General features: G+C 37.7%; 1 protein-coding gene across 3 annotated transcripts in view; it reads left to right on the top strand.

Annotated features, from left to right (window-relative positions):
* The window catches only part of PPP3CA (protein phosphatase 3 catalytic subunit alpha), a 314,121-nt gene that overhangs the window by 285,433 nt on the left and 16,434 nt on the right, over positions 1-12,254 (top strand). The window lies entirely within an intron of this gene.

Genomic DNA, 12,254 nt, shown 5'->3' with positions numbered 1-12,254 from the left:
GAGAAACATCAAAGAGAGAGAAGCCTCAATCAGCTGCCTCCTGCACCCCCCCTACTGGGGATGTGCCCACAACCAAGGTATATGCCCTTGACTGGAATCGAACCTGGGACCCTTCAGTCCGCAGGCCGATGCTCTATCCACTGAGCCAAACCAGTTAGGGCAAACATTTAGAGTATTTCAATTTTAATATTGTGGTAAGTTTCTATCTTATTTTGTATATTCTATTTTTACTTCTATGTAAAAATACTTATTCATGGATTATCTTGTTCTGTGTATTCAGTGGCAAACCAACACCTGTCTCTGCCTTCACTGACCTGAGAATCTAGTGCAACAAGAAATAGATTTTAAATATGCCAGTTTTACAGAGGATTTGGGGGGTTAGGGAGGGGGCATTAATTGGGATGAAATATTTGATAATCAAAGAAGGAGATGTAAAGGACATCGTTTTTGTCCTCTTCAGCTACTGACAAGGAGAAGAAAAACACTTCATGTGTTTCACTGCTATAAGAAGTATGGCCATGTGATACATCCATATAATTTTTCCAGGAAATTATACGCAAAGATGGGTAGCACTTTACCAGTTTTAACTTCTCTTATCTTTTTATAATAACTAAATTCTCATGGTAGAATTGAAGAAAGGAAAAGGAGGACATTTATAAAAAGAAAAGATTATTCAATATTTTGTCAAAGACTTTGTAATTTCTTCTCAGACTTTTTGTTGTTGTTGTTAACTTCCAGTTTTTTGCTGATTTTTTCAATTAATATTGTAGTGTGTAATTTAGAGGCTAAATCATCTTCATCACTGTAAATGTATCATTTATACTCTGTCTTCTATACAGTCCAGCTAACTGCTTTTTTGCATTATGGTTTTGCCATAAAAAAAGAAAAAAAATGCTTATCCAGTATATCATTAAAACTGAAACATGTCTAAAAAAATGCATGGTCATTTACCAGCTAGCAGGTTATACATTCCCATTGTATTTATGGCTATCGATGTTTTGAGACTTTGACAAACAAAAAGGGTGCCTGGTGATAGCCATCATATTGTAATCAGTATCATCAAGTCTGGCTTATCAATTTGATTATAATTAAAATCCTTTTAAGTCACTAGTTACAATAATACAGTGACATAGACATTAAAAGTACTATTTTCTCTTTATATTGTACTACCCTGACTTTGCACAAATATGTTATCACCTGACATAATTTTCACATAGCATGGAAGTGCAGACTTCACAGAACACACTGAGAGTTAAAAACCAGCCTGTTCTAGCTAATTAGTTGGATAATGAGATAACATTCACATTGGCTAAAATAGTATGCTCACAGTAAAATAATACTCTAGAAAATACTTCAGATTTATACTGTATTTCCTGAGACACGTGTATTATGCACATATACAATATCTTTACACAGCTTTAAAAAATCATTATCTGTCACAGTTGAGCCTTTCTTCAACTAATGGTGATGTTGGCCAACTTATACTAAACATTAGCTATTGCATATCAAAGCATATACCTCAATTAAATGCACTTATTAAATTTATTTGAGAAGGAAATCTGTTACATAATAAGAAGGGAAATAAGTATACACTCTGTAAACCTTATTGAATTATTTACTTGAAGGGCATTTAATGAAGGTAAAGGTTTTGTGCATATGTATGTCTCTATGTCTTAGAAAAACATTACTTCTCACCAACAAGGTTGAGATTATTATGAAAGAGGCTGTTGTAGGTAATGTCAGCTTACTGCAAACTGATGCCATAAGAAAATTAAGATGTATTTTTCTTGTGTTTTGCAGAGCTTTCATGATTCTCTCTATACTAAAGCACTTTATTGGTCTAATTTCTCAACCTAAAGATTGCACTTATATGAGAATCATTCGTAATTGGACAACTTTAGACAGATTTAGTGTGATGAGGCCAAAGTCATCTAGAGGAATCGTTTGATCGCTGTGGCAGGCTTAAAGGCTATATGGAAAAGTTTCATAAATGCTCAGAAAAAATCTAAATTTTAAAAGTACTTTTATGACGTGGTCTGTGTTCACTCTTTTAAAAATGTTTTATTCTTTTGCCATTACTTTTAGTTTATGAGAAGCTATGAAACTTTTCTTCCAGTTTTTCTCAGACTCTATAGAAATCTTGATTCTGTTTGGTCAGCCCATCTTTTTTTTCCTCCAAGCAAAACCAGCACCATCTTGGCTGGTAGCGTCCTCCCCTAGTGAATTTGCGGTCATCAGGGGTCCAGCCTGTGGTCTGGTTGGCACAAAAACAAAAGAGGCCCCATCTTAGGCAGCTTGATAGTAATTAAAATCATACAATCTTTTAATTTATAGTAAGAAATGTAACTGAAGAACTGGAATATTCTTTTCTGCACAGTGTTTTCTTGTTCTTAATAATAATAGCAAACATCTTTGAGTACTTATGTACCAGAGGTTTGTGCTCAGTGATTTAGGAGGTAGCACAGTACCTGGCATGTGCCTTTGTTGACTGTTGAGAATGAATGAACACATTACTTATTTCATTCTTCCGACAGCCTGCCTGCCACTGTAATGAATCCTGGCTCTGATCACCATTTTCAGAGGATGACTTTAGGCAAACAACTTACTCTTTCTGTTCCTTAGAATCGTCCTAACTGGTGTTCAAGTCTCATGACCTGGGAACCAATCTGCCTCTGTATGTTGCCTATGTATTCCTGTGCTCTGATCATTGGCCAGAAGCTAGTGCTCATTTCCCTATTCTTCCTCCTTGGACAGAACTTCACTGCTTTTCCTATGGATTGACAAAACACGCAGCCTACGTCTTGAATAGCATCGGAAGCCCTTTGAGTGACTTTGTTTCAGTTAAGCTCAATATATGCCAGTGCTTCAGCCATCTTCTGCTGCCAGATGCAGCAGAAGTCAGCTTTACTATGCTATTAAATGGTACTCAATTAACATTCTATCTAGGTATAATACATGGACAATCAAACAATATTCTACTACATTTGTCCATTTTTCCCTTTACTTTTTATATTTTCAGAGATAACATTTAAATAATCTAGTATTTGATCAATATATAAATATAGGTCCAGAATTAAGTTCTAGTCTGAATGCATTTTTCTGGCACTTAGCATGAATGCATAATTAGGCCCTTATATCTTTTTAACTGTTATAGCCTCATCTATATCCAGAATAATTCTTTTTTTTTTTTTAAATATATTTTATTGATTTTTTACAGAGAGGAAAGGAGAGAGATAGAGAGTTAGAAACATCGATGAGAGAGAAACATCGATCAGCTGCCTCCTGCACACTCCCTACTGGGGATGTGCCCGCAACCCAGGTACATGCCCTTGACCGGAATCGAACCTGGGACCTTTCAGTCTGCAAGCCGACGCTCTATCCACTGAGCCAAACCGGTTTCGGCCAGAATAATTCTTGATAGATTACACATTCAGGTATCATGGTTGTTTCTCATTTAGACAGAAGAATCTACCGTATTCAATTGACATTTGTTATGTCATTCCATTTTGCTTTTCTCTCGTCAGTTTATACAGCTGATGTGTTTCTATTATGAAAAGAGGTCCATTAAAGTAGAATTTCACATGTTAGTCATCTCTTCTTTGGTAAATAAAATAAACTGAAATGTCCTTTGTAAGATGTAGGCTGCCTATGTGATAGCTTTTTGAAAAAATCAACCAGAAGCTTCCTATCTACTTTAAAGTCTTTAATTTCCACCCAAGTTAGAATTATGCTTATAGCCAATTTCTACGACTCTGCTGAGAGGTCATTGAACAGGTAGAACAGTGTCTCGAAGCACAGAAGTCAGTGGAATTCATTAGAGCTTGTACACAAAAGTAACTTTTAACTAAGAGGAAAGACAACCAAATAATGACAGTTATTTAACATTTGAGAGTGGCCTGTACATTTTTGAGACTTCCTATCCAAAGAATTCAGTTATGTTTAATGACAGGAGAAGTGGGATGAAACATAGCCAAGTGGTCGGCAAACTGCGGCTCGTGAGCCACATGTGGCCCTTTGGCCCCTTGAGTGTGGCTCTTCCACAAAATACCGACTTCTGCGCATGGGCCACGAAGTTTCAATCGCACTATACATGCACGCCCGCACGTGGTATTTTGTGGAAGAGCCACACTCAAGGGGCCACAGAGCCGCATGTGGCTCGCCAGCTGCAGTTTGCTGACCACTGGTCTAGGCTATACTAGCCATCCTTAAAATCCATTACATAGGAGAGACTTTAAAAAATAAATAAATAAATAAATATATATATATATATATATATATATAGAGAGAGAGAGAGAGAGAGAGAGAGAGAGAGAGAGAGAGAGGGGGGGGGGGAAGAAAAGACAAAAAAAGATAAGGTTTAGGGATTATGTAGCACACGGTTTAGTTCTGTGGTTTTATAGAGCCCAATTTGGAATATGCGTTCTTTAAAAATTTTTTTTTGAAGAATCTTCTTTTGCTTTCAAAATGGGATACAAGACAGAATAGTCTTATGCCAAATATCACACCATTGCAGGTTTTATTGCATGCTGAGATTTTAGTTGAGCTAAAAAGCATATGGAAGAAATTTAGAATAGTATGCGGTTTGCAGTGGTTTGGAGTGAGTTGCCATTATATCCCAATTTTATCACTTATGGATGTGTAATGTGGTAGAGTTAGGATCCAAATTAGAAAGGTATTACAAGCAGTTTTAGGTTGTAATCTTCAAAGAGATTGATTTTTACGGGGATTTAAAAATTTTGTGATGCTGAAGGTGTTTTCCTCTGCCTAATAGAGCAGCCTGCGTAGGCATGCATATGGCTATTCTGTGAGAGGCAGCATCAATCCATTCTCTTTGGACCAGCTTGGCTTTTAACTAGCACTGACCCTAAGGGGATGAGCAATGCAGGTTTCCCAGGTTATGGCTAGTCCAGGAGATCTTCCAACAACGATCAAACCTAAAACTGAGTAATCCAATTCTTGATAGAGCAGCAGTCTTCATGCTAGAATATTTGTACTGCTGGAGCTACCCAAGCACATTTCAAGAGGAATTTTCAGGGAATTCATTTTTCCATGTGCCCTCTTTCCTGAAAATGGTCATGGGGACTCACCTGAGTTGGAGGTTACAGGCCTTCTTGCAGCTTCTCCTTTCCCGCCTCCTCTTTCTCAAATGCCTTCTCCTATTTTAATAGAAGGCACAGGTCTCCCTGGACATAGTCACTATGAGCATGGCTTTGAGATGCTTCATATTGGAGTACTAAACAGAAAGATGTTAGAGAAACTCTGAGTCTAGGAAGTCCCTTATTCAAGGCAGTGTAATCTCCCTATTATTAAGGGATACATTCTAATGAAATTTTATTTCTGTGCTTTTTAAACATTTATAGACACATCACATATATATGCTATCTAATCAATTATGTACTCCTAGTAACTGTGATACTGATTACAAAGGAATTTTTGAACACTTAGGGTCTTATTGCCTCAGGAAAGTTTTAAAAATACATTTAATTCAAATTTCTAAACATGTTTTTACACCCATGTACAATATGGTGATAAAAAATATTTTAAAGTAGAAATATATGTCATTCACTAGCATAAAAATCACAGAAATGGAACTGGAAATACAGTTTTAGAAAAAACTGTCATTTTAAAATGACAGTGTTTACAATATCATATTCTTCACAACTATTTAAACTTGGAGGTGGCAGTTGTGTTGCTTGGAGAATATTCTTTTGTGGATGCACGAGTAGAAAATGTAGAGGCTTGTTTTAAAGCTATTCCAGCAGAGTGCACACAGTTGCTCAGTGCTTCCGGTGCTGTCCCTGAATCCAGGACTCAGTCTCTTGCTGGTCTAGGAAAATGCAGTGAAGCCCTTGTCATAGCCTTTGTCCATAGCCAAGGGCAAAACTGGGTGGAGAGTAACTTTTGGATACCATTGCTTTGTTGGGATATAGAACCTTAATATTTGTTATTGTTAAACTAGGTCACGGAAAGAAAAGACAAAATAGATGAAGTTTAGGGGTTATATAGCACAAGGTTTGGTCCTGTAGTTTTTTATAGGGGCCAATTGGGAACATGCATTCTCCCAAATAAGACAGTCTGTATACTCATAATTTCATCATCACCCAAGGCTTTTAGAGGCATCTGAAGTCCTTTGCATTATATCTTGTATTTCAAAGATGCTGATTTGGATTGAACCAAACCAATTTTTGTCTTCAGTATAACACAACAAAAGTTATTTCTTATCTCAATGCCTTATACTTTGTTCCATCAATAGCCTTTATTAAAATTCAGTAATTTCTCTACTTCACACAAAAATAAAATATTGAGGCACATCTAAACTCTGCTTAATAATAATAAACCATAATAAAATTTTACTTTCAAGTAGACTAGGTTTTCTACCTTTGTTAGCTATAAACAAAGGTGGAAAAGTGGTGAGTTTTCCATAATATTTTCTTAGAATTTGAAATAAAAGCCGAAAGAAATTTGAAGCCTACCAACAAAATACAGTTTTAAAATAAGTCTTTCCTTTGAAAAAGTGTGAAATGTTAGTGTGTATGCACATTTCTTTATATAATGTGTTTTATTTTTTTTAAATATGTCTTATTTTAAAACATATGGTATGGATGCACTTGTGTTAGTTAAGAGTCCTTTAAAGAAAGAAGCCTCACTAAGGCATGTGAGGCCAATATAATAAAGAAAGGGAAAATTTCTGCTTTTTCCATTAAAGAGAAAACAGCTCAATAAGAATCACAATTTTTTTTAAAAGCAGCTTTTTCATATTCCAGTAACATATCTGAGTATGAAATTTGTATATAGCTGGTTGTCTTCAATTCTTCTCATTGTAAAAAGGTATTGAACCCAATTAGAATCTGTTGCATTGGGATTGTAAAACAAAATCGAACCAATTCCATTTTCTCCCGGGGCTGGTTACAGAAGGTCTGGGGTGGAGCACTGCCCAGGAGAACTTTCCTTCATTGCCTCCTGCAGCAAGCTCATGCATCCCCCATGTAACACACAGAAGTGGGAAGGATGGATTTCCTCAAAATCCAGCTCTTCCAATTATAGTTTTATTTTTTGAAGTTTTATTACAAAATGTTTTTAACAGACAGGAATGTTGAAAGAGTTTTATAGCCGATACCCACCACTTACTTTCTACAATGAACATTTGACTATATTTGCCAGATATTTATCTCTATCCATCATTCTAACCTTTTCTTTCTTTTTGGGGGCTGACTGACAAAGTAGGTTCTGTTTACCTCTGTTCGGTGTATGCTGACGTCTAAACTCTTGTTTCCATGCACTACTGTGCTAAAGCCTTTATATTCCAGCCCCAGGTACCTCCTGCTTCTCTTCTCACCCTCACCTCACCCCAAAGTACCCAAACTCCACTCACAGCAGACTCCTCACCCATCATCACACGTAACAATGGTCATCTCAGCCTGCGTGTTTGAGAATCCTCCTCCTTCCGTGGAGAAGACCCATTCTCTCCACTCTTTGACTCTTCAAGATCCTTTAACTATCATTCTCTAGGGCAGTGGTTCTCAACCTTCCTAATGCCGCGGCCCTTTAATACAGTTCCTCATGTTGTTGTGACCCAACCATAAAATTATTTTCGTTGCTACTTCATAACTGTAATTTTGCTACTGTTATGAATCGTAATGTGAATATCTGATATGCAGGATGTATTTTCATTGTTACAAATTGAACATCATTAAAGCATAGTGATTAATCCCAAAAACCATATGTAATTATATATGTGTTTTCCGATGGTCTTAGGTGACCCTTGTGAAAGGGTTGTTCGACCCCCAAAGGGGTCGTGACCCACAGACTGAGAACCGCTGCTCTAGGTGAACATTTTTCTCATGCCCAGGCAGCGAGCCCCTCCTCCCAGCGCTGTTCTGGTGACTGTTCAACAGCCTGTTTACCAGGAGAAACGCCCTGGTGTGTGGCATTTGCAGATCTCCGTGGTGCAGATTCTCTTCCCTGCAGCTGATTTCAGGCGCCAACAGGCAGCTCCTGAGCGAGGAGTTAGCTGAGATTCGCCCAGGGTCCTCTCACTGGCAGCACCATGGCCCCTTTCATGCCGATGTTTGGCACAGCCATTGTCAGCGGGCATGTGCTCTTCCAAAGTGGAGCCCACGCTCATCCATGCTTCTGTGGGCAGCGATGGACACGTGGCAGGCTGCGGAGGAGAGGATTCACAAGAACACTTGCATGAATGATTTGGGTAATAAATTGTATTCTGTATAGCACTTTCCACAGACCCCTGCTTCAGTCAAAACTGAGGCCTGTATAGCAGCGGCTCAGGGGTGGGACCTGGGCCGGAGGACAGAGCCCGCACCTGTAATGTGAGCAGACATCCATGTGGAAAGAATCTCCCTCGCCCCCCTGGCCCCTCATCACTGTGTCGCTGCTACCCTTTCCCAGTTCTTTCCAGAGGCTGAGGTCTCCTGTGGGGATGGGGCACCCGCTCAGCAGGCCGCGTGGCATAGATACCTTTGCAACCTCCTGAGAAGTCGGCAAGGTGCTAAGTGAAGGTCACATGTTAAAAGCACATCTTTAAAGATTCCTTTGTACATTAGCCTCTTCCGCTCTAAGGAAAATTGAGTGAGCAGGGTTGCCTAGATTCTAGAAACACTCCATAATACCCCAGGCATAAAGATATTAGAACTTAAAAGTTAAAGAGTGACAGAGGCCAAAAAAAGAAGGGATAAATATTTGAATGGAAATACAAAATGAAATGTTAGTTAAAATTATTATTTTTTTGTCCCAGCTGGGTGGCTCAGTTGGTTGGAGTGTCCTCCTGTACACCAAAAAGGTTGTGGGTTCTATTCCCAGTCAAGGCACATACCTAGGTGTGGATTCAACCCCCATTTGGGGTGCATACAAGAAGCAATCTATCAATTTCTCTCTCTCGCATCTATCTCTCTCTCTCTTTCTAAAAATCAATAAACATAGCCTCAGGTGAGAATTTTTTTAAATAATTAATTTTTTAAAACATAGAAAATGCTGTCATTCAGTTTTAGAATTTCAAGTTAAAATAAGTGATTATACTGTTATAGATAAAAAAGTTACCAATCTTTCCATGTAAAAGGTGTTTTACATGTCTTCATTATTTAATATACTGAATTTTAATTTGGGTGCGGTCTTACATTTTCACAGCTTAAACAGAGCAAGTACCAAGAGTGTTGAATATGACATTATCTTTGCCTGTTACAGCTAGTAAAGTTCTAAAATAACATGCATTTTGCCTTCATCTTTCTATTGAATTATGAGCTGTGAGGATTTGCAATGGAACATAAGTTTTTGAAAAAGAATGTTAATGAACTCAGGAAAATAACCAAAATCAGGAATAGCAATACTAAATATATGAGTACCTTTGTATCTGAACTTAAATCTATCCTGCTGTTGGTCAGCTCCTGAAGTTCAATTACTTATCAACTCAGATGTTTGAATATTTTAAGTGTTTGTGAAGTTATAAATGTGTGGTGTTAGTTTAATTCTGATTTTGATTATTTAAAAAATATTGAAGTGAATCCCAGGATATTTGAGACATTAGTTTTTAATGTCTTTTCTTACTGCTTATTAAACTTGAGTAAATATATTCTAATTTTATAAAAGGGATAGTAAAACCTCTTACCTGGGTTAATGAGAAACCTAACAAGAGAGAGCATTTTTCTCAGGAACAGTGCGGCAGTGTGGAGAATCACCACTGTGAACACATAGAGTAGAAGTCTGTCGTATGCTCTCAAGTAAGTCATTTGATTTGAAAAAATAAATAAGGGATGATGAACTGGCTCTGTCAGAATGTTCATTTTATATTTCAAATTTAATATTTATTTGAGCATTTTCCGAGTATCTGTTCATATTGAGTTCAGAAGAATGGCTGTACATAATTTATTTCCCTTCCAACTTAGTGTCTTGCTTTCCTTTTCTCAGGTTCTGGTTTTTACAAGTCCTTTATTGAAAAATTTCTGCAAGATTATCCTTCTTACATATTTTATATATTTGTATACTTTATATCTTCCCCTTCTCATTTCTCTTAAATATGTACAGTTTATTTCTAGACACTTAACTTCTCCTTGCTGCTTTTCTTCTTGTGCTTCTAAATATAGTCACAATTTTTGGAGCTTTCCCACACTTTCCATTGTTTGTGTCTGTTGGATGGATTTTATGATCTGGCTACACTGCTTGCTGTTGAGGGTCAGCCTCTTTTCCTCACTTAGCACATCATGACCTCTGCGTGGACTGGGCCAGTCAGACTCGACAATATTAAATACAGGGTAGTAATAACACATTAGGCTGAAAGCAGCACTTAACTGAATAACTGGAAAATACATATATAGGAAAACTACATTAAGAAGACTAACTTCCATCCCAGTATATTTTTTTTCTTCACAAATGTGCTTTAGTAGTTTCTTGATCATAAATTATCTAGCATCCAAGCCCAGAAACTTCAGGCTTTTAGATGCTCTCCAGGACAGGACTTATTGTATAAAGAATCTTAATTACAAAACATACACAATATAAATTTCTGAAAACTCAGAATAAAGTTGGAAGCAAATTATTCTACACCCACCCCATTTTCCCATCCAATGTTCCAGCCAATAGTGTGTAATTCTAGGGCCAGCAGTGAATGAGAATCCATGGTTCCCTTGATCAGAAGGATTTGATTGGAGCATGGCTTTTCCCCACTGGCTTTAAACATAGGCTACTCATTTGCAGGCAGAATAGCTGGCAGAAATAGTCAGTCCTGCTGATCAGCTATGTTGGGAGATAACTGCCATGTTGTGATTGCCACAGAGAGAAAGAAACGAGCAAAAATGCAGCCTGTTTGAGGGCTTTCAGGTCAGAGGGAAGGTGAGAGGAAGGCGACTCACTGGTACACATCTGGGGGCACCCAGGGCACAAGAGGTGGGTCTGCACTAGCATCGCCTTTGACAAATTAAGCCACTCAGGAGAAGAAAGTGGCCCATTGTGTTCTCAGTTTCTTGGGGTGGATAAAGGCAGAGGCCTTCTGCAACCATTGCACAATTCTGTGAATGTTAGTGTGAGTCTTGTTTCTTATAGAAATCTTAGGGTGGTGATTAATTGTTTGACCCTTTCAAACAATGCAAAAGAGTCCACATTCTTGAAAGCCCTCTAAAGGAAACAGCAGAAATCTTCCCTCCCGAAAAGGTCAGAAAGCTTGTTCTTTTCATAGCTTAAAAGACCAAAATTTACCTCAATTATCTTCTCTCGACTGCAGCCTTTGAACAAATTATATGGCTTAAACTGTTCATCAGGTTAGGAACATTTCTGATATTATCTAAAAATATTTTGTTGCCTTTCTATTAGTAGCTTGTGTTAACACTTTCTACAAAGTCCCAAATAATGCATAAAAAGGATGTCTTGTCCCTCTTAACTCGGATTATAAAAATCTTAAGAAGACAGGTGTGTTTCTTTGTCTTGTACTTTTGCAAACATGCTCAGGAATTTAAGAAAACAAAAACAAAACGGATTCTCTAAAGATCATATAATACTATTTTAAAAACAATGATAAAAAAGAAAATGTTTATAGTAACAATAACCTATGTAGACTGATTTTTTTAAGTTTGGAAAATGTAGTAAGTCGTAAAACCAACCTATGTGTAACTTATTTACATAAGCACTCAAATACAAACCGTGTGCCACCATCTCACACTAAATCCCACTCAGTAGTTTTCCACTTTTTTTTCTCTTGAGCTTGTGAACCAACCAGAAAGTGAAAAAGTATCAGGTGCTACAATAAATGTTTCATGGCCATTAAGCAATAGAGATGATGTTCCAGGGAGCTTAAGGAGTTGAGACTCCCTAGTTTGATCACTGCAAGGGAGAACTTTCAATGAAGCAGCTTCCTGACGTAGTCTTCCCAGCATGCAGCCAGGAAATAAGTAGAAGATCCTGGTGACTCACTCCATTTTTCCTGCCAATGCATGCTCTCTTTGTATAAACAAAAGAGAAGGGAACTGAACTGGAAGAAAACAGTAGGAACCTGCCCGTCTGCTGATTGTTCATTTAGGGCTTCACCGCTTCACCCACCTCCCCCTGGAGATCTCAGAAGTTGCTCTTTGGCATTTCAGGGACCTCTCAAGAATCACATCCAAGTCTTAAAACGGGATACATACGTTTTTAAATTGATTCACAGATAAATCCTCTTGTACGGGTGGGGTGGAGGGAGGACACTGGGTTTTCTCACGACGGTCCGTGACGTATGAAAATTTGTAAAACAATTGCAGTAATATAAAGAGGCATTG

Source organism: Myotis myotis, unplaced genomic scaffold (assembly GCF_014108235.1).
Source record: "Myotis myotis isolate mMyoMyo1 unplaced genomic scaffold, mMyoMyo1.p scaffold_m19_p_1, whole genome shotgun sequence".
In the NCBI taxonomy this organism is placed as follows: Eukaryota; Metazoa; Chordata; class Mammalia; order Chiroptera; family Vespertilionidae; genus Myotis; species Myotis myotis.
This window is presented reverse-complemented; position numbering and strand designations above follow the sequence as displayed.